General features: G+C 40.3%; 1 protein-coding gene and 1 non-coding gene across 2 annotated transcripts in view; one reads left to right on the forward strand and one right to left on the reverse strand.

Moving 5' to 3' along the window:
- Nucleotides 1-5,248: 5,248 nt before the first annotated feature.
- MGA (MAX dimerization protein MGA) overlaps nt 5,249-19,851 on the forward strand; it is a 147,045-nt gene continuing 132,442 nt past the window's right edge. The window contains exon 1 of the mRNA XM_052647402.1: nt 5,249-5,311. The gene's annotated coding sequence lies outside the window, so the exon portion shown is untranslated. The remainder of the gene's footprint in view (nt 5,312-19,851) is intronic.
- On the reverse strand, nt 9,862-9,968 carry LOC128054945 (U6 spliceosomal RNA). Its single transcript, XR_008200084.1, has one exon. It is a non-coding gene; the product is annotated as a U6 spliceosomal RNA (small nuclear RNA).

The following is a 19,851-nucleotide window of genomic DNA, read 5'->3' on the forward strand; positions in this document are numbered from 1 at the left end:
GCTAGGCTCCTCTGTCCATGGGATTTTCCAGGCAAGAATACTGGAGTGGTTTACCATTTCCTTCTCCAGGGGATCTTCCCAACCCAGGGATCAAACCTGGCTCTCCTATACTGCAGGCAGATTCTTTATCAACTGAGCCACCAGGGAAGTTACTTCTGGGGTAAGGCTTAAAAAATGCTATGACTTACATTGTGGGGGCACTCTTTCTTTCTTGGATGGCTCGCTATTGGTAAAGAACTAGTAGCCTTGTTGTAAAGCAGCCCTGTGGAAAGGCCCATGTGCCAAAGGACAAAGGTCTGCCAAGAACCACATGAGTGAGCTTGGAAGCGGACTCCCCTCCCTGCAAATCAAGCCTTTGGATGAGACCAAAGCCTTGGCCAACAGCTTGACTGCAACCTCATGAGAAACCCATATAAAATATGCCCAAGTTCCTTAACTACAGAAACTATGAGGTAATAAATATTGCTGTTTAAAGCTGCTGCAGACCAAAAGAAGGAGAAAAAAAAATTGAAAAAGGGAATTCCCTAGTGGTCCAGTGTTAGGACTCTGAGCTTCCAGTGCTGCAGGGGCACAGGTTTGATCCCTGGCCAGGGAACTAAGATCCTACAAGCCAAGCAGCCAAAGGAAAAAAAAAAGCTTCTAAGTTGCTAAACTTTGGAATAACCTGTTAAACAGTGATAGATAGCTAATATGGGTGCCAAAGTAGTTTGAAGAAGGAAAAATAGTCTTTAACAAATAGTGCTGAATATATTTAATATCCTTATGGAAAAAAGTGAACCTCAACTCCTACCTCACACCATACACTGGTATTAATTTGAGCTAGATATTAGACTAAAAGCTAAATCTATTAAACTTCTTCCCCAAAACACAGAAGACAATCTTTAAAAATTGAGGTGGACAAAGATAATTTGGACAAGACACAATGGTGGCAACCATAAAAAAAAGTTTGATAAGTTGGACTTTCTCAATAGTTTTAAAATGGAGGCATTAAGCATGCTTGGGGCTGGTGCATGGGGATGACCCAGAGAGATGTTATGGGGAGGGAGGTGGGAGGGGGGTTCATGTTTGGGAACGCATGTAAGAATTAAAGATTTTAAAATTAAAAAAATAAAATAAAATGGAGGCATTATATGATGAGATCTTTATTTCAGAAAAGTATGATAAATGTGACAGCAGTGTGTCTGTTTTTCTTTCTCACACACACACACAAATACTCAATACTAGTAACCATTAGAAGTAGACAAGTTCAGTGAAGTTGAATTGATAAATAAGTATCAGAAATGTTTGTCTCAACTTACATATTCTTTTATTCTTTCACTCAATTAAGATATGTTATTTTTTAAAAACTGTAGTAAATATATATATATAACATTTACAAACATAACCATTTTAAAGTGTGCCACTCAGTAGTGTTAAGTACATTCCTATTGATGTGCAAGCTCCAGAACTCTTACTATCTTGCAAAACTGAAACACTGTATCCTTTAAACAGCAATTTTTCCATCTTCCCTTCCCTCCAACCCCTGGCAACTGCCATTCTATTTTCTGTCTCTATGAATTTAAGTACTCTAGATACCTCATATAAGTACAAAAAAAGTATTTGTCTTTGTGTGACTGGCTTTTTTTCATGCAGCATAATATCCTCAATATTCAACCATGCTGTAGCATGTTTCAGATTTTTCCATCCTTTTTCAATGCTGAATAATATTCCACTGTATGTATATATTGTATTTTGCTTATTCATTCCTCTGTCCACAAGCACTTGGGTTGTTTCCTTAACAAAATGGATTTTGGTCACCTCTAGTAATTTCCTCCATTTCTGTATAACTCAGTGTGGCTGTTATAAGCAATAACTAATATTTCCAATTACTTCATCAACAAAGGTCTGTCTAGTCAAGGCTGTGGTTTTTGCAGTAGTCATGTATGGATGTGAGAGTTGGAATATAAAGAAAGCTGAGTGCTCAAGAATTGATGCTTTTGAACTGTGGTGTTGGAGAAGGCTCTTGAGAGTCCCTTGGACTGCAAGGAGATCCAACTAGTCCATCCTAAAGGAGATCAGTCCTGGGTGTTCGTTGGAAGGACTGATGTTGAAGCTGAAACTCCAATCCTTTGGCCACCTGATGCAAAGAACTGACTCATTGGAAACGACCCTGATGCTGGGAAAGATAGAAGGCAGGAGGAGAAGGGGATGACAGAGGATGAGATGGTTGGATGGCATCACCGACTCAATGGACATGAGTTTGGGTAAACTCCGGGAGTTGGTGATGGACAGGGAGGCCTGGCGTGCTGAGGTTCATGGGATCGCAGAGTTGGACACGACTGAGCAACTGAATTGAACTGAATGTTCCCAAATCTCAGTGTCTGAAATCTACCTAAGTTATCTTTGGCTCATGCTACATATTCACTGCCAGTTGATTAGGTGTCTCTGCTCTATGCCATCCATATTATGGGACCAAGGCTGACAGAGTAACCACCAGTTGGAACACTGTTAGCAGCTGTGGCAGAAGGAAAGAGAAAATGGCTGATTGCATGCCAGCTTTTAAAGCTTCTTCCCAGAAGTGATACATGTCACTTTCACTCATATTTCATTACCAAAGCAAGTCATGTAGTCACTCCTAACTTTATAGGAGCAAGGAAAAGCAATTATATCATGTTCCTGGGAGTTGGGAGAACCAGAAATATTTGAGGATAGCATAACTGTGAACAACTACTTCCAAGATCACCATTAATACTCTTCAGCACTCAGTAAAATATCTGTCCAAAACTTCAATAAACAGATATATTAAAAAATTATTTCACTCAACCTTACTAAGAGCATTAACTGTATAGGACATTATAAACCTTTTACTAGTGTATTGTAAAACAATATAGATGACAAGTTTTGTATTCTAAAATCAACTTTAACACGCTATTATCATTATAATAAAATAATTCATATACTTGTATTTGTAGGGTCTCACAGAGATAAGGTTTGAACTAATGCTATAATAGTCGGAGAAGTTGAAAATGAGGATTTACCTTAAAAAAAAAGTTTCAGTGTTTGAAGCAATAGAAATTTGTGACTAATTGAAAGTGACAAATAGATGAAAAAGACCAGTTAAGGGTAGGAAGGTTTCCTAGACTGGGAGGCTTATTGCAATGGTGGTGTCACTGCCCTTATAAGAGAATGCAGCAGTAGCAGGTGTGTGATGCAAAGAGACAATGAGTTTGGTTTTTGGAACACTGAATTTCAGATGTCTACAGGAAGCTCTGCCCTTGCTAACCATCCCTTGCTAGGAATGGATAAGGGCAGGAGAGGAGAATGAACTGCTGGAAGGAGACTGGGAAAGGAGAGTCTAAAACATTGTGTTACATAAGTGAAGGGAAGAGTGAGTTTTGAGGATGTGTTTACTCTGAGGTATTTAAATGTAAGCAATTTTTAACCTTCATCAAGCGCAGGCACAAGTGCCCTCTATACCCTCTAGCCATCTCTGTATTATTAATATCATTCTTTTACTTCAATAATGTCTACAGTTCAGCATCTTAAATGATAGGTTAAGTGGGAAAAAAGCCCCTTGAAATGAAGGTGGGAGATAATGTAACAGTTTGTACCAACAGATGGGCACCAGCCACCAAGGAATCTAAAAAAGATCTGCAGTGTAAGAATCTGTTGGTGTGCCTCTAGCACTGTCTAGGGGAGAAACAGAATAGTGGAGGAAAAAGGATTCAAGAATATGCTGTATTGGACACAGGATGCTGGTTAAAACACAACCTTTACCACTAATTTGTATTCACAGCTATACAGTGCCTCCTATTCACCAAGGACTGTGACAGGTGTTCAAAATATTTTTATTTTGGAAACATCATGACAATCCAAAGGCTAAGTTTATTGGCCCCAAATCAAAGTTAAAGGAAGTAAGGATTAAAATGTTAAAAAAAAAAATCTGTTCAAGGTCAAAGTACAGAAAGTGGAGAACTGCAAGTTCACTCAAATGGGTCTGATTTCAAGGCCAGGGCTCTTTCCACTATAGTCAATGACCCCAACCTAGTTGTGCGTCACAATTGCCTGGAGAAAACGTGGAAACACATTTTTTAGTTTCCCACTCCTACGACTGTCTCAGAAGGTGGTAATATTAGTATAGTACTTTTCTCTCAGGGTTGTTGCTCACATTAAATGTAATAAAGTATACTGGACTGTTTGATTAACATCAAGTTTGACACTGATAGGCAATTAATAGTTTTAGTACATGTGATTGTCTAATTTCCTTTCTTTTGATTTCCTAGTCAGAACATAATTTTCTGATAAGTAATTAGGCTTATCAAGTAAGCGCCTTGAAACCAGAAAAGGGTGTGGTAAACAATATATTTTGGCTTGATAACCGCATTATAAATTAACACACTTAATTTCTAGCTTATAAATCAGCATTCTTGAGTCTGAGCAGTGCTAGTCAAATTCCTCCAGTTTAATCATTCCTTTGTTAACCGAAAAAACAAAGTTTTGAAATCTGCAAAGCTGAAGAATGGAGTTAGAGCAGAACAGATACGAACTGTTTTAATTGGGAGTAGAATATCAGTTTTTTGTTGTTATTGTATTTGTTCTGGAGGTCAGTTTCGTGAATACAGTACAAAATTAACTCATTCAAATGCAAGACCACTTTTTCTCATCTTAGTAGATGGTGTTTTTTTTCGGCTTCAATACATCATAGCTAGATTAGGTTGAAACAGAAAATGTAGTAGGGCTACATCTCTGGCTCCTTTAAAATTACTCCTGCTCCTCTCACCTCCACTTTCCCCAACAATAGCAGTACGTTTATCAAGAAAGGTCTGGTCTTCTGTCCCCAAAGACATTCTGAAGCATTATTTCTACTTCCAAGAGGGGTTTATAGTAAGTTGTATCTAAATTAGCATTCTTCTCCTCCCATTACCACGAACTTTTGATAGTTTGCCTGTAGGCAAATACTTTTTTCTTTCCAATTTTCAAAAAGGCACTCAGCAGGAACTTACCAAATGCATTCTCCCTGAAGAAAAGTTAAGCAGTTTCCCTAAAACCACACAGCCATCAAACTAGTGGGAGAAGGGAGACTGAAAGTGACTGTTACACCCAGTCTCGCTCCCATAATTACCCAAACTGCCTGCATCCCCGCCGTAGGACAGGGCTTTCTACGGGACCAGAAAGGAAAACCAGGGAGGTGAGAGCCAGGAAATCGGGAGAGGTGCCTTTCCCGGCATGCTCTGCAGCACACCGAAGGGCGCCAGACATATCCCGGCGTGCATCGGGGAGCGCCCAAGGGCGATGGTTCCCGGCTCCTGGAGGGGCACGCGAAGTTAAAGCGGTAGGTGCGACCTGAGTTAGTTTTGACTTCCTGCTTTCTCGTTTCCACTTTAGGAATATAATCTCATAACGGCTGAAAAGGAGGTCTTCTAACTACCCTCCCTTTCCGCGTGCGAACGACTTTCGGCGCCGCTTCGAGAACGGTGCCAGGTGATTAGCGGTTAGGGGCGGGCCTGAGCTGATCACGTGATCAAACCTGGCCGCCAATGACTAGCCGGGTGTTCCAGCAGCGCGAGGATTCCGGGACCCGTGTGCGGAGCGGCTCGTGGGCCCGCTGCGGTCGGCCCTGGCAGGTACGCGCAGGCGCCCTGGTTGCCACGCGCCCCGTCTGTCCCCACGCGCCCAGCGGCGCTTACTTGGAGCGAGGTGTTAAGAGTCTGTCTGTTTTTTTTGGGGGGAGGGCAAGGAAAATGTGGGGGGCAGTGGCGTCACGTGGACGCCGCAGCCAATCGCACTCGGAGGCGCACCCACAGCTTTCCCCGGCGCCCCGGGGTGCGACGTGTTCAGTGAGGTTCGGCTTTCCCCTGCTGGTCCCAGCACTCTTTCGAAGCGCATGTGCGGCCTGTAAAGTCTGGCCGCGGGTTTTCGTGGCGTCCTGCTCCGCTCTGAGCACGGACGACAAGTTCTAGGCAAAATGGCTGCTGGAAAGAGTCGCCTAGTATGGGGAGCGCTGCGGCCGCGTGAAGGTCACATGACGAGGTTGGCAGCGCGTGCTGCTGGCGCGGGGACGGGGGAGGGTGGAAGGGGAGACGAGCAGCCAGTCATGTGCTCTCGACTGCGCCGTTCCTAGGTTTTCCAGCGCTTTTCCTATGGCCCGACTGGCTGCTTTTACTCCTCCCACCTCGAAGCGTGGCAAGCGTCGGTGAGAAGCTGTGTGGTGTGGTAGACCGAGCAGGGTTCTGGGATTGAGGACATCTAGGGTGTAGGCCTTTGGCTGCTTTTGCAATTAGCAAGTCATGTTCCAGTCCTGGGGCTTCCCTGGTGGCTCAGCGGTGAAGAATCCGCCTGACAATGCAGGGGACGCAGGAGACGCAGGTTCGATCCCTTGGTCCGGAAGATCCCGTAGAGGAGGAAATGGCAACCCACTCCAGTATTCTTGTCTGAAAAATTACATGGACAGAGGAGCCTGGCAGGCTGCAGCCCACAGAGTCGAACTGGGCTCAGCACGCTTTTACGTTGCCAGTCCTGGCCTCTGTTTACTCATCGTACAGCTCTGTATAGGAGGTTATTATTATTATTTTTTAAAGCCCTTAGAAGGTATATGACCTCTACCTCAACCCAATGTCATGCTGATAGCAAAACAATTAAAAACAATCATTGGGAGATAAACCGGTCTCCCCGTAGGAGAAAACCCACAATAGTCCCCCTCCGTCCATCCTTAAAGTGATGTGGGAAACTTGGTGGAGGTAGCTTGTTAAAATATTCTGAACACGTCTGTCGGTAGTTAGCAGTAGCATATATACTCTGTACCTGGCCACTATCTCATTTGAAAAGTATTTTGTCTTAGACTTCTAGTCCCTCTGTTTTCTTGGAGAGAAATCAAGAGGGAAGTAGTATTGTCATAACAGTGGAGATAGGGAAACGAAAGGAGTTAAAGGGCATGTGCTAATGCCCCAAAACTCTCACTAGAAAGAAGTGATCTTCTCCACTTGGTGGGCCAGTCTTTATAAAAATTTTGAGGCTTCCTACCACCAGCCTTTGTTGTTTTTCATAGTTCTGCGTTTTACCAAGGGTCAAGGTTTTAGTGAAATGAAGCAGGCATAAGTTATGTGTTTTTCATATCATTGCCTGTGCTTTATGGTACATTTGGTGTATCTTGAAGAGCCTTTTGAATTTTGTGGGCACACAATCTGGAAAACATTTATTGAACAATAAATGTTTAATGATAATAGTTATCAATTTTGAACAGTTATACTAGTAGTTAACATCTTTCTAGCCTAGTACTTTATATGTCTTAATTCACTTAGTTCTCATAACAAACCTGAGTTAAATACTGAAAGTGAAAGTGAAGTCGCTCAGTCGTGTCCGACTCTTTGCTGCCCGTGGACTGTCCACCAAGCCCCTCCGTCCATGGGATTCTCCAGGCAAGAATACTGGAGTGGGTTGCCATTTCCTTCTCCAGGGTATCTTCCTGACCCAGGGATCGAACCCAGGTCTCCCACATTGCAGGCAGACGCTTTAACCTCTGCACCTCCAGGGACAAGAATTACAGTCTCTCAGAAAACCTCCTATAGAGACACAGAACTTCAGATCCAAGTACTAACATCAAAGATTTCAATAAGTACTACTATCTTCATTTTCCCAACGAGGGAAATAGCAACAGAGAGATTAAGTAACTGGCACAAGGTCGTATGGCTGATAATTTACAATTCCAACCAGAATTCTTTTAGAAAACTTGACAAAATGAGTCTAAGTTTCACTTGGAAGAATGAGCTTATAAAGTCGAAAAAATTTTAAAAGAAGAAAATTAAGTGGGGACTTGTACTAGTGAATATACAAATAAAGCTATGGTAATCAAAACAATAAGTGGTAACTGGAATAGATAGCACTGGGTCAAAATAATCTAGAAATATATAAGACTAGTGTTATACAGGTGACATTTCATGTTAGTTGAGAAAGAATTTTGAAATTATGTTGAAACAATTGGCTAGCCATTTGGAAAAAAAATGGAATCCTTCCTTAAAATGTAAATAAAATCTGAGAGTTAGTTCAGTTGTTCAGTTGTGTCTGACTCTTCGCGACCCCATGGACTGCAGCACATCTGGCTTCCCAGTCCATCACCAACTCCCAGAGCTTACTTAAACTCATGTCCCTTGAGTCGGTGATGCCATTCAACCATCTGCCATCTAAAATCTGGGGGAATTAAATATAGAATGTGAATTCTAATTTCCTGCTTTAAGGAAGAGAGAAACAGATGATGAAGGAGAAGATGATTAATGAGACCTCAAATAACTTGAAGGAAAAGAACTGTTCAGTATTGGTTGGACTGCTGACATGAATTTTCAGCTGTTTTTTTTTAAAGGTAGCTGTGATACAAACCCCAGGACGCCCACCTACCCTGTCACACAAATTGCCAAAGAATAGTTTGTGTAACATTCCACCTTCTTCCATTTAGTCCCTCTTGGAAATCCACCACCAACCTTGGGCACTTCACCCCAACAAATTTGTAAGAGTTGTTAGGTTTTTGGTAAGACTTGCAAGTCTTGGTGAGTTAGCTGTCTGTAGCTGCTGGAGGTTATAACGACCTTTTTTACTTTCTGTGCAACAAAGAAGCTTTGTAAATAAAGTCTTAATATTTAAAGAAAAATTACTGCTTAAAAAAACGGGTAAGCAATTTTCTAATCTTCACATAGGATGAGCTGTTCTAAGCATGATTGCAAAGGCAATTATGATTGATAGAATTCTTATTGATAAAATTATGTAAAACAGCCTCTAGTTGGCAACAATACCATCAAGTTAAAAGACACCTTTACTCATTTAGTATTCATTTGAGATATTTATTGAGTGTGTTTGATGTGGCAGGCAGTTTTCAAGGTGTAGGGGAACCAATAATGACTAGATCCAGGCAAAATGTGGGGAAAAATTTTTTTGCAGCAGGTTGGACTCAGAAGGTTACTTTAGCATCTAACAGATTGTCAAAAGACCTGATTAGATAGATTGCATGCATAGAGAAATAAAAATAATCAATAAAGATAAAAATTATTTTCTACTTAGAAACAACACAAAACAACTCCCTCTGCAGCAAATTGGCATATATGTGATAAAATAGTAGTATCTAGTATTGGCCTAGGAGTGGGGAAATGGGCACACTCATACACTGTTGTTCATGGATATTTACTTTTGAACATTCTTTCTGGAGAATATTTTGGCCATATTTAAGGAAAGCGTGGGCATCCCAGGTGACTCAGTGGTAAAGAATCTACCTGCATTGCAGGAGACACCGGAGAAGGCAATGGCACCCCACTCCAGTACTCTTGCCTGGAAAATCCCATGGACAGAGGAGCATGGTAGGCTGCAGTCCATGGGGTCGCTGAGGGTTGGACACGACTGAGCGACTTCACTTTGACTTTTCACTTGCATGCATTGGAGAAGGAAATGGCAACCCACTCCAGTGTTCTTGCCTGGAGAATCCCAGGGACGGGGGAGCCTGGTGGGCTGCCATCTCTGGGGTCACACAGAGTTGGACACGACTGAAGTGACTTAGCAGCAGCAGCAGCAGGAGACACAGGAGACTTGGGTTCGATCTCTGGGTTGGGAAGAGCCCTTGGAGGAGGAAATAGCAACCCACTCCAGCATTCTTGCCATGGACAGAGGAGCCTGGTGGCTATATTCCATGGGGTTGCCAGTCGCCAAGAGTTGATCACAGCTGAGCGACTAAGCACACATTGAAGCATTAATAACCTGTCACTCAGCTGCTCCTTTTCTTTATTAAGGCCCTAAGTGGTAAATTTGCAAAGATACTCGTTTAAGAGTTGTCTTTTTTTAAAAATTAATTTTATTTTTAATTGAAGGATAATTACTTATAATATTGTGTTAGTTTCTGCCATGCATAAAAATACAGAACACTTCATGAATTTGCATGTCATCCTTGTGTGGTGGCCATGCTAATCTTCTCTGCATCTTTCCAGTTTTAGTATATGTGCTGCTGAAGTGAGCACAATAGTTGTCTTAAATAGTAGCAAAAAAACCCCAAGAAAAATGTAAATTTTAAATAATGGGTGTTTGGCTACATAAATAAGATGCCCTCATAGAGGGTAATTGGAGAAGGCGATGGCACCCCACTCCAGTGGAAAATCCCATGGACAGAGGAGCATGGTAGGCTGCAATCCATGGGGTCGCGAAGAGTCGGACACGACTGAGCGACTTCCCTTTCACTTTTCACTTGCATGCATTGGAGAAGGAAATGGCAACCCATTCCAGTGTTCTTGCCTGGAGAATCCCAGGGACGGGGGAGCCTGGTGGGCTGCTGTCTATGGGGTCACACAGAGTCGGACATGACTGAAGTGACTTAGCAGCAGCAGCAGCAGCATAGAGGGTAATGTCTTGTAACTAGTAGGCATGATAGAGATTTCTAGTAATGACTTGGAAAGCACATTATATATATTGTTAAGTGTAAAAAGCCAGTTTTAAGGTTATTTGTAGTGTGATCACATTTTTGTAGGAATATACCTCTATGTGTTCATTTACCTAGAAATCTAAGATGGTTTATATCAAACATAAACTAATGGTGATTTTATTTGAATGATAGGATTTTTGGATGAATTTAATTAAAAAAAAACTTGTTATTTTTTGGAAAAGTTTTAGATATATAGAAAAATTTCAAAGACAGTATAGAGAGTCTCTAAATACCAAATGCCCAGTTTTCCCTATTGTTAATGTCTTAATGTTTGTGTGGTGTATATATTATAATTAATGAACCAAGATACACAATTATGAACTGCATAGTTTAATCAGGTTTTTTTTTTTCAGTTTTTATCTACTGTCTTTTTTTCTATTCAAAAATTTCATCTAGGATATCATAAATACTTAAAAATTTTATTAATGGTTTGTTGGTTTCCCTGGTAGCTCAGAGGTAAAGAATTGACCTGCAGTGCATGAGATGTAGGTGACTTGGGATCGATTCCTGGGTTGGGAAGATCCCTTGGAGTAGAAAATGGCAATCCACTTCAGTATTCTTCCTGGGAAAATCACATGGACAGGAGCCTAGCAGGCTATAGGGTCACAAAGAGTCAGGCACGACTAAGTGACTGAACACACACACGCACATACAGTGCTTTTTTGATGGGTGAAATTACAGGGAAGAAGGTGTGAGGGGGAAAAGAGAAGTGATGTAGGGAAAAAGTGAAAACAAACGTAAGGCATGTGTGACCCAGATGGCCATAGCTTTGTTCCAAACAAAGCTGGCTGCTTGTTCTTCCAAGTCATCTGCAGAGAGTTCTTACGAAATTCTTGCCTCTCAGAACCTTCCATTATACAACCACAATACCTTTTAATCATGTCCTCTTAGGATTCTCTTGACTGTGCTAGTTTCTTGACTTTTCTTGTTTTGATGACCTTGACAGTTTTGAAGAGTACTGGTCAGATGTTCCTCAATTGGGATTTGATGTTTTTTCCATGATTAGACTGGGGTTAGAGTCAACATGACTTGTCACAATGTTGACCTTGATCACCTGCCTATGAATTTGGTTTTTAAATGTTTTCTTTTTTTGTAGTTTCTGTTTTTTAGAACATAATCTGTGTTCCTTGTTTTTGTTATAACAAAAAGTATTTGTAATAATATTGTGAACATGTCTGCCCATCTTTAGCAATAGCATTTGTAGTAAGTGGTACATCGATAAGCTGATAATACAGACAGATGATAATAGAAATTAGAGTCAAAGAAAAAATAACTGGCCAAGTTGCTGGAAGGACTAATTATAGAAAGGAATTAAAGGCATTAGTATAGTATAGCTTGTTTTAACAGTCTTTAAACTGTGTTAGGAAGAACAGCCTGGTAACTATGAATTATGCCTAACAAGGTGAAAATAAGTAAGATAGATTAGGCCAATTAGGTAAATTCATTCAACAGCAAGTATTAACGAACCCTTCTGTATGCCAGGTATTATACAGGTCTAGGGATTGAGCAGTGAAGAAGACAGTGTCTTAATTTTTTTTTTCCTAAGATTTTATCTGGCCATGCCACATAGAATTTGGGATAGGATCCCTGACCAGAATAGTTCCCTGACCAAGGAGATGAGGGACTGAACGTGTGCCCCCTGCAGTGGAAACTGGGCCACCAGGGAAATCCCAACAATCTTATTTATAATGGGAATTTATGTTCTAGTAGATAGACAACAAACTAATACATAATATGATTTCAGATATTGTCACAGTGCTGTGAAGAAAACAGTACAAAAGAATAGAGCGTGGTGGTGGTGGTAGGCTTGGTGTTTCTTTTAGGTGGTCATGCGCTAAGGATTCTCTGAGGTAGCATTTAAAGGTAAAGAAACCTGAATGATAAGGAGTGAGCCCTGCTAGCATGTGGAACTTTTCAAGCAGTGGGAGGGGCTACTAGTGCAAAGGTTCTGGGGCAAGAATCAGTTTGAGATTTTCAAGGAAGTGTAAGAAGGCTGGTGTGCTAGAGTTTGGAGATTGCTGCAGTATTAATTGATGGCAGTGGTGGTGGAAGAGTTTAGTAGTAGGAAATGATACTGAGAAGTTGGTGGGTCTCAGATGGTATAGAGCTTTATAAAGTAGAAGGGCTTTGGATTTTGTTCTAAGTGTGGTGGGATCCACTAGACAAGTTTTATGAAGACAAACAATACTATCTAATTTATGTTTTTACAAGATTGTTTTGACTGCTGGAGAGGCAAGAGGGGCAGCAGGAGACCATTCAGGAAGTCATTGGAATGGTATGATGAAGTATGGTGGCTTTGGGTCAGAGAGGCAGTGATGGAAGCAGTGTGAGGGGAGGTCAGATTCAGAGTCTGTTTGGAAGGTGGAATTGATAGAATTTGCTGATAGATTAGTTGTGAGATGTGTGAGAGAGGGATCAAAGATGGATCCAAGGTTAGCTAGAGCAACTAGTATCACATACAGAGATGGAAAACTGGAAGGAGTTATTAGTTTGGGGTTTAAACTGAACAGTTTAATTGGATATGTTGAATTTGAGATGTTCACTGGAAATCCTTCCTGGTGGTTCAGACTGTAAAGAATCTGCCTGCAAAGCAGGAGACCTGGGTTTGATCCCTGGGTTGAGAAGATCCCCTGGGAGAAGGGAATGGTTACCCACTCCAATATTCTTGCCTGGAGAATCCTGTGGACAGAGGAGCCTGGTGGGCTACAGTCCATGGGCTCGCGAAGAGTTGTGAGTGACTAACACACACGCTCTCTATCCAGAAATAGGTAACTGATTGTTCAGTCTGGAGCCCAAAGTCAAAGTCATGGCTGTGAATATACATTTAGGATGTCATCAATACGTAGATGGTGTTTAAAAATCTGGGTCTGGTGAGGTCAGCCAGGGAGGTAGAGAAGAGGGCCAGTGACCGAGCCCTGAAGCTAAACTGAAAGCATAGATAGAGAAATAAGTAACCCTTAGATTGTTTTGTATCTGCATAAGCACAGTATTTACTGTGTCTGTATGATACAATATTAAATAAAGCTTTTGAGATGATTGTAATGTAACTTGGGCTCTTCCTGATACATAAACTGATTCTTCAGGTTTTTGTCTCTGCCCTACTTAAAGAGTTTTGTCTCTTATTACCTGGGGGCATAAACTCCAAATTTCATAGTTTAGCATGCCAGACCTATCACTGTTGAACTCTGCCCTACCTTTCTATCCTCTCTCCTCTTTATCATTCCTGTCATGCCCAACATGTTCTGCTTGTGTATAACCCTCTATTTGCCTGATATACTCTTTCTACTTCTCTTTCTGCTCTTTGTCTCAAACTCTTGCTCAGTCTTCTGTGTGTAGCTTACATTTGCTATGTAATTTCCCCAAATAAAAGTTTGCTCCTCAGTGCACAGTACTTCCTCAGCTCTGTTGTTGGTACTTTAATTTATAGCAGAATATAAAGTCAGTTGATATTGACTGGCTTTTTTTTTTTTTTTGGTGGGTAAATGATGTTTATTTTTATTGAAAAAATTTTTAAAAATTTTAATTGGAGACTAATTACAATATTGTGGTGGTTTGGGCCATACATTCACATGAATCAGCCATGAGTGTACATGTGCTCCCCATCCTGACCCTTGACTGGCTTTTTTAATTCATTTGTTTCCCCAGTGTGTGACATGTAGTAGATGTTCAAGCTAATGCTTGGAAAAAGTTTAGAAGTTTTGTTTTGGCAAAAGAGAGTAAATAACTAAAACTTTATCTTATAATACATGAACATATGGATCATTAGCTGAGATTTTTAGGATTTTTTTTAATGGTGAGTTTTGGTTTTAATGATATTTATTGTGATTGAATTTAGCCAGTACAAAGTTTAATACTGTCAATTAGGAGCCTTAGTTCAGAGACATTTTTAGAGTGGTTTAATCTCTAGAGTTGAATAATGCTTATTCTTTGAAGGCAAGGTATTATAATAGATTTCTTCTTTCATTTGCCCACTTTCACACCCACCTTCTCAGTAGTCAGGAATTCTATTTTAACATTACATGTGTACTTTTAGCTGTTTGCTAGAGTAGAAACCCAATGTAATAAATCCAGTAGAATCAGCAGTACCCACCCCAGGAATGTCTTTAAACTATTGCAGAGAGACAGACTTAATGGTGTGAATTGTAGGTGTGCAGGTTTCAGTCTGTGAGCTCAAGTAGGGTTAATTATTCTGTCATTCAATTGTAGGCATGTATTAAGCACCACCATATATGGGCACTGTATGGGGTGCTGTGGGGGATGCACAAAAGAAAAGTTCTGGTTCCTTGCACACAAATCCCTGACAATTTAGTCAAGGAATTGAAACATAACATTAAAAAGGAGTTTAATCTTAACAAGCGGTGTATCAGTAAGTGCAAAGTACTGTGTATAAATCAAAGACTTTGCGTTTCTTAAGCCCATAATTATATTTGCAGAGATATATGGTCTTATCTTGCATCTGTTTCAACATTTTGACCTGACTTGCAAGCTCTGCATTTTCTCCTGTCCTTTAACATTTTTAGTTTCAAAAAGATATTATTGATTTCACTCTTTGGTATAATGAAAGCCCTATATGGGAAGAGTGCTCTGCCAATGCGTTGCTTTCCAGCATTTTATTCTTGCACGCCTATAAAGCAAATAGGTAATTTGAAAAGGTAGAATGTTATTTAACCTTTGTTAGTGTGACAGAGGCATCCTTTTATAGTTTTGCTATATGGATAGGTTTCCTTAGACACATTTTCTCCTTCTGCCTAAGGCTAGAAGGGGTGGGAGCAGTTGAGGGGGAGGGGAGAAGTGTATAGAACCTAGAGGAAAAAATGTTGTGTGTGTGAATATGAGTTTAAAAGTACTTATTTTTGGATTTGAATTATAGAAGCAGTTTTCTTCTCATTTGAGAAGATATGAAAAACATAGATAAACACAAAAAAGGAAATAAAAATGTCAAATATGCTACCTACCACTTTTAAGGAATCTGCGTACCAGTGCAGGAGGCACAGGTTTGATTGCTGGTCTGGGAAGATCCCCTGGAGAAGGAAGTGGCAACCCACTCCAGTATCCTTGCCTGGAAAAACCCCACAGACAGAGGAGCCTGGCGGGCTACAGTCCACGGAGTTGCAAAGAGTGAGACAGCCTACCACTCACTGTTAACCTTACTGATATGCTTCTAGTCTTTTTTTTTTAAGTGGCAAGTTTTGTTTTTTAGTAAATAAAATATTTCAGCTACCTTTAGATATGAAGAAATAATTGCCTTTACATAAAGTGAATCTAGGCAGATTACTCAGTGCAGTTCTTCAGTAGCTTCTCATAATAAATAGAATCAAGTGGAGACCAGTTCAGATTCTTTAGCCTAGCAGATACAGCCCTTTACCTTATAGCTTTGGGCTTCCCTGGTGGCTCAGTTGGTAAAGAATCTGACTGAGCCACCTGCAGTGTGGGAGACCTGGGTTAAATCCCTGGGTTGGGAGGATCCCCTGGAGAAGGGCATGGCAACCCACTGCAGTATTCTTGCCTGAAGAATCCTCATGGACAAGAGAAGCCTGGCAGACTGCAGTCCATGGGGTTGTAAAGAGTCCGACATGACTGCGTGACTAAGCACACGCACCTTGTAGCTTATCTCATTTACTGTCTGTCTCTCTCAGACATACCTTTGTTAAATCCATACTACAGGTACTACTTTCAGGCCTCTAGACCAGGGGTTGGGAGACTTTTTTTGTAAAAGGCCAGATAAGAGATATTTTAAGTTTTTGGGGTCTTTTTTGTCAATAACTACTCACTTGTGCTGTGGTAGCATGAAGGCAGCTATTGACAATGTGTAAGTGAAGATCATGGCTCTGTTCCAGGGAAACTTTAATTATGGACATTAAAATTTTTCATGTCATTAAAATTTGATTAAATTTTTTTCAACCATTAAAGAATGTAAAAACCATTCTTAGTCTGTGGGCAAATAAAAAAAGATGGCAGAACATGGCCTATGGGGTTGTAGTTTTCCAATTGCTGTTATAGACTACCATGCTTGCTATACCTCTGCCTGTATTCAGTGTTCCTTCCCCCCATTTTTTTTTCCCTAGGATGACTGACTGTCTTGCTCATAACTCATCTTAGAAGTCAGAGTCTCAGGGAAGTTAGAGCTCTGCTGTTTAGACCTCTATCGTTGTATTTATTTGACTATATTAAAAAATTGTAATAAAATAGAATATAAAATACACTGTTTTAACTAATGGTAAGTATCTAGTTCTTTGGCACTGTGTTCACATTGTTGTGCAGTCATCATCACCATCCATCTCCAGGATTTCATTTCTCCAGGCTGAAACTCTGTACATATAAAATACTATTTAATTTACTGTTTTCCTCTCACCCTAGTCCCCGCACACCATTCTGCTTTCTGTCTCCGTGAATTTGACTACTGCAAATACCCCACATACGTGAAATCATACAAAATAGTAGGTTGGTACAAAAGTAATTGAGGTTTTGGACCGTGAATTTTAAATCATTATAACTAGGTTCAAACAGATCTTTATTTATCAAAATAGGAACCATTATAATCAACACATTTTTGCCAATGAGAAACTAGTTCATTTATTCCTGTAGTGTAAAAATCCATGCTTTGGGGTTTGATGATCTCTTGGAAAACATTTTCTGCCTCCTGCTGGATGTAGAAGCATTTTCCCTGCAAAAGGTTGTCTAGATGCTTGAAGAAGTGTAGTTGATTGGTGAGGGGCAGGTGAATATGGCAGATGAGGCAAAACTTGGTAGCCCAGTTCGTTCAGCTTTTGAAGCATTTGTTGTACGATGTATGGTCGCATGTTGTCATGGAGAAGAGTTGGGTCCATTCTGTTGTCAGTGCTGGCTGCAGGTATTGCAGTTTTCGGTGCATCTCATCAAATTGTTGAGCGTACTACTCAGATGTAATGGTTTTGCTGGGATTCAAAAAGCTGTAGTGGATCAGACTGGCTGCAGACCACCGGACACTGACCATGACCTTGTTTTGGTGCACGTTTGGCTTTGGGAAGTGCGTTGGAGCTCCTGCTCAGTCTAACAACTGAGCTGGTCACCGCCTGATGTATAAAATCCACTTTTCATTTGTCGCATGTCACAATCTATCAAGAAATGATTTGTTGTTGTTAGGTGGAATGAAAGGTGACATGTCAAAACAAAGAATTTTTCAATTTGTGATCAGCTCATGAGGCACCTGCTTATTGAGCTTTTTCACCTTTCCCATTTGTTTCAAATGCCGAATGACTTTAGAATGGTCAATGTTGAGTTCTTCAGCAACTTCTTGTGTAGTTGTAAGAGGATCAGCTTGGGTGATTGCTCTCAGTTGGTCATTGTCAACTTCCCATTGCCTGGCCAGCATGCTTCTCATCTTCAAGGCTCTCATCACTTGCAAAACTTCACGAACCACCACTGCATCATACATTTGTTAGCAGTTCCTGGGCCAAATGCATTGTTGATGTTGTGAATTGTCTCCACTGCTTTGTGACTGATTTTGAAATTAAAAAAAAAAAAATTGCTTGAATTTGCTTTTTGTCTAATATCATTTTTATAGGCTAAAATAACTATAAATACTAAGTAATGTCATTAGCAAAAAAAAAAAGGTGAGAAATGTGCATTAAAATGATGTATAACATAACCACATTTAAGAATGTATTCCAGTATCAAATGGGAAAGTTCAACAATGCAAAAAAACACAGTTACTTTTGTACCAACCTAGTATTTGTCTTTTTGAAACTGGCTGATTTCACTTAGGGCTTCCCTGGTGGCTCAGTGGTTAAGAATCGCCTACCAATGCAGGGGATGCAGTTTCGATCTTTGGGTTGGGAAAATCCCCTGGAGAAGGAAATAGCAACCTATTCCAGTGTTCTTGCCTGGGAAATCTCATGGACAGAGGAGCCTGGTGGGCTACAGTCCATGGGGTCACAAAAAGAGTTGGACATGACTTAGGGACTAAACAGCAAGAATTTCACTTAGCCTGATGCTTCATAGTTCATCTATGTTGTACCATGTGTTAGGATTGGCTGAATAACATTCTATGTTGTCATTAGTCACTAAGTCATGGCTATTATATGTATATATCATGTTTTTTTGTGTATCCACCCATCTGTTGATGGATATTTGGGTTGTTTCTACGTTTTGGCTGTTGTGAATAATGTTATGAACGTGGGTATATAAACATCTCTTTGAGTCTGTGCTATCAATTCTTTTGAGTATATATCTAGAAGTATTGATAGAATTGCTGGATCACATGGTAATTCTGTTCTTAAATTTTTGAGGCACTGCAGTAGTTTATCATTAAGACTCGAGTTTTTTTAAAGTAAACCTTTTGGCGAATGATCTTAGATTATGGAAAAGTTGTAAAGTTTATAACAGAGATTTTCTGTGCTCCTCACCCAGTTTCTCCTAATGTTAACGTCTTACCTCACGAGGGCACCTTTGTCAAAACTGAGAAACCAACATTGATATATTACTATTAGGTAAATTCCAGGCTTGATTTGGACTTCATTAGTACTCTTGCTTGGAAACGCCCATGGATGGAGGAGCCTGGTGGGCTGCAGTCCATGGGGTCGCTAAGAGTCGGACACGACTGAGCGACTTCACTTTCACTTTTCACTTTCATGCTTTGGAGAAGTAAATGGCAACCCACTCCAGTGTTCTTGCCTGGAGAGTCCCAGGGATGGAGGAGCCTGGTAGGCTGCCGTCTCTGGGGTTGCACAGAGTTGGACACGACTGAAGCGACTTAGCAACAGCAGTTTTCCCAATAATGTGCTTGTTCTGTTCCTGGATACACTTGAGGATATTACATTGTATTTATTCTGTATGTTATTTTCTTTATGTTTAGTCTTTTTGTTGTTGTTGTTTTGTTGTTGTTTGTTTCTTTAGTACTTAGTACAGAGCATGGTATGTAATAAGAGCACAGTGTTTCTTGAATAAATGATCTCCTTTTAATTTTTCTCTCCTTTTTGGAGGCATGTTCATTAACTGTCCTTCAGGTTTGCTTGACTGATATTTATCCTTGTATCTTTATGTTCCTCTCTGTTTGTGGATAACTTTGATAAAAATAAAATTACAATTAAAGATATTTGGTAAAGAATGACAATAAAAACTCCAATCAAACTCAGATTCTCCTTTACAAAAGCCACAAAAGTTGATCACTTTTTGCTAAATATATCTGATAACAAGGGAGCTTACCACTTTGTGAGGAAACTTGTTTCATTGTTGAGTAGTTTTAGAGGTCAAAAGGTTATTCCTTATGCTCATTTGAAAACCTTTTGTAGAAACTTCCAGAACCCTCTAGAATATATGGAATATTCTTGCTTTCACGACAACCTTCAAGTAATTTCTTTAAATTATCTTCATAATCCATCCCTACATCTTAAATCTTCTAGGCAATGATTATGAAAATCACCTTTGATTTTGAGACTGATTATCAC

Source organism: Budorcas taxicolor, chromosome 10, assembly GCF_023091745.1.
Source record: "Budorcas taxicolor isolate Tak-1 chromosome 10, Takin1.1, whole genome shotgun sequence".
Taxonomy (NCBI): domain Eukaryota; kingdom Metazoa; phylum Chordata; class Mammalia; order Artiodactyla; family Bovidae; genus Budorcas; species Budorcas taxicolor.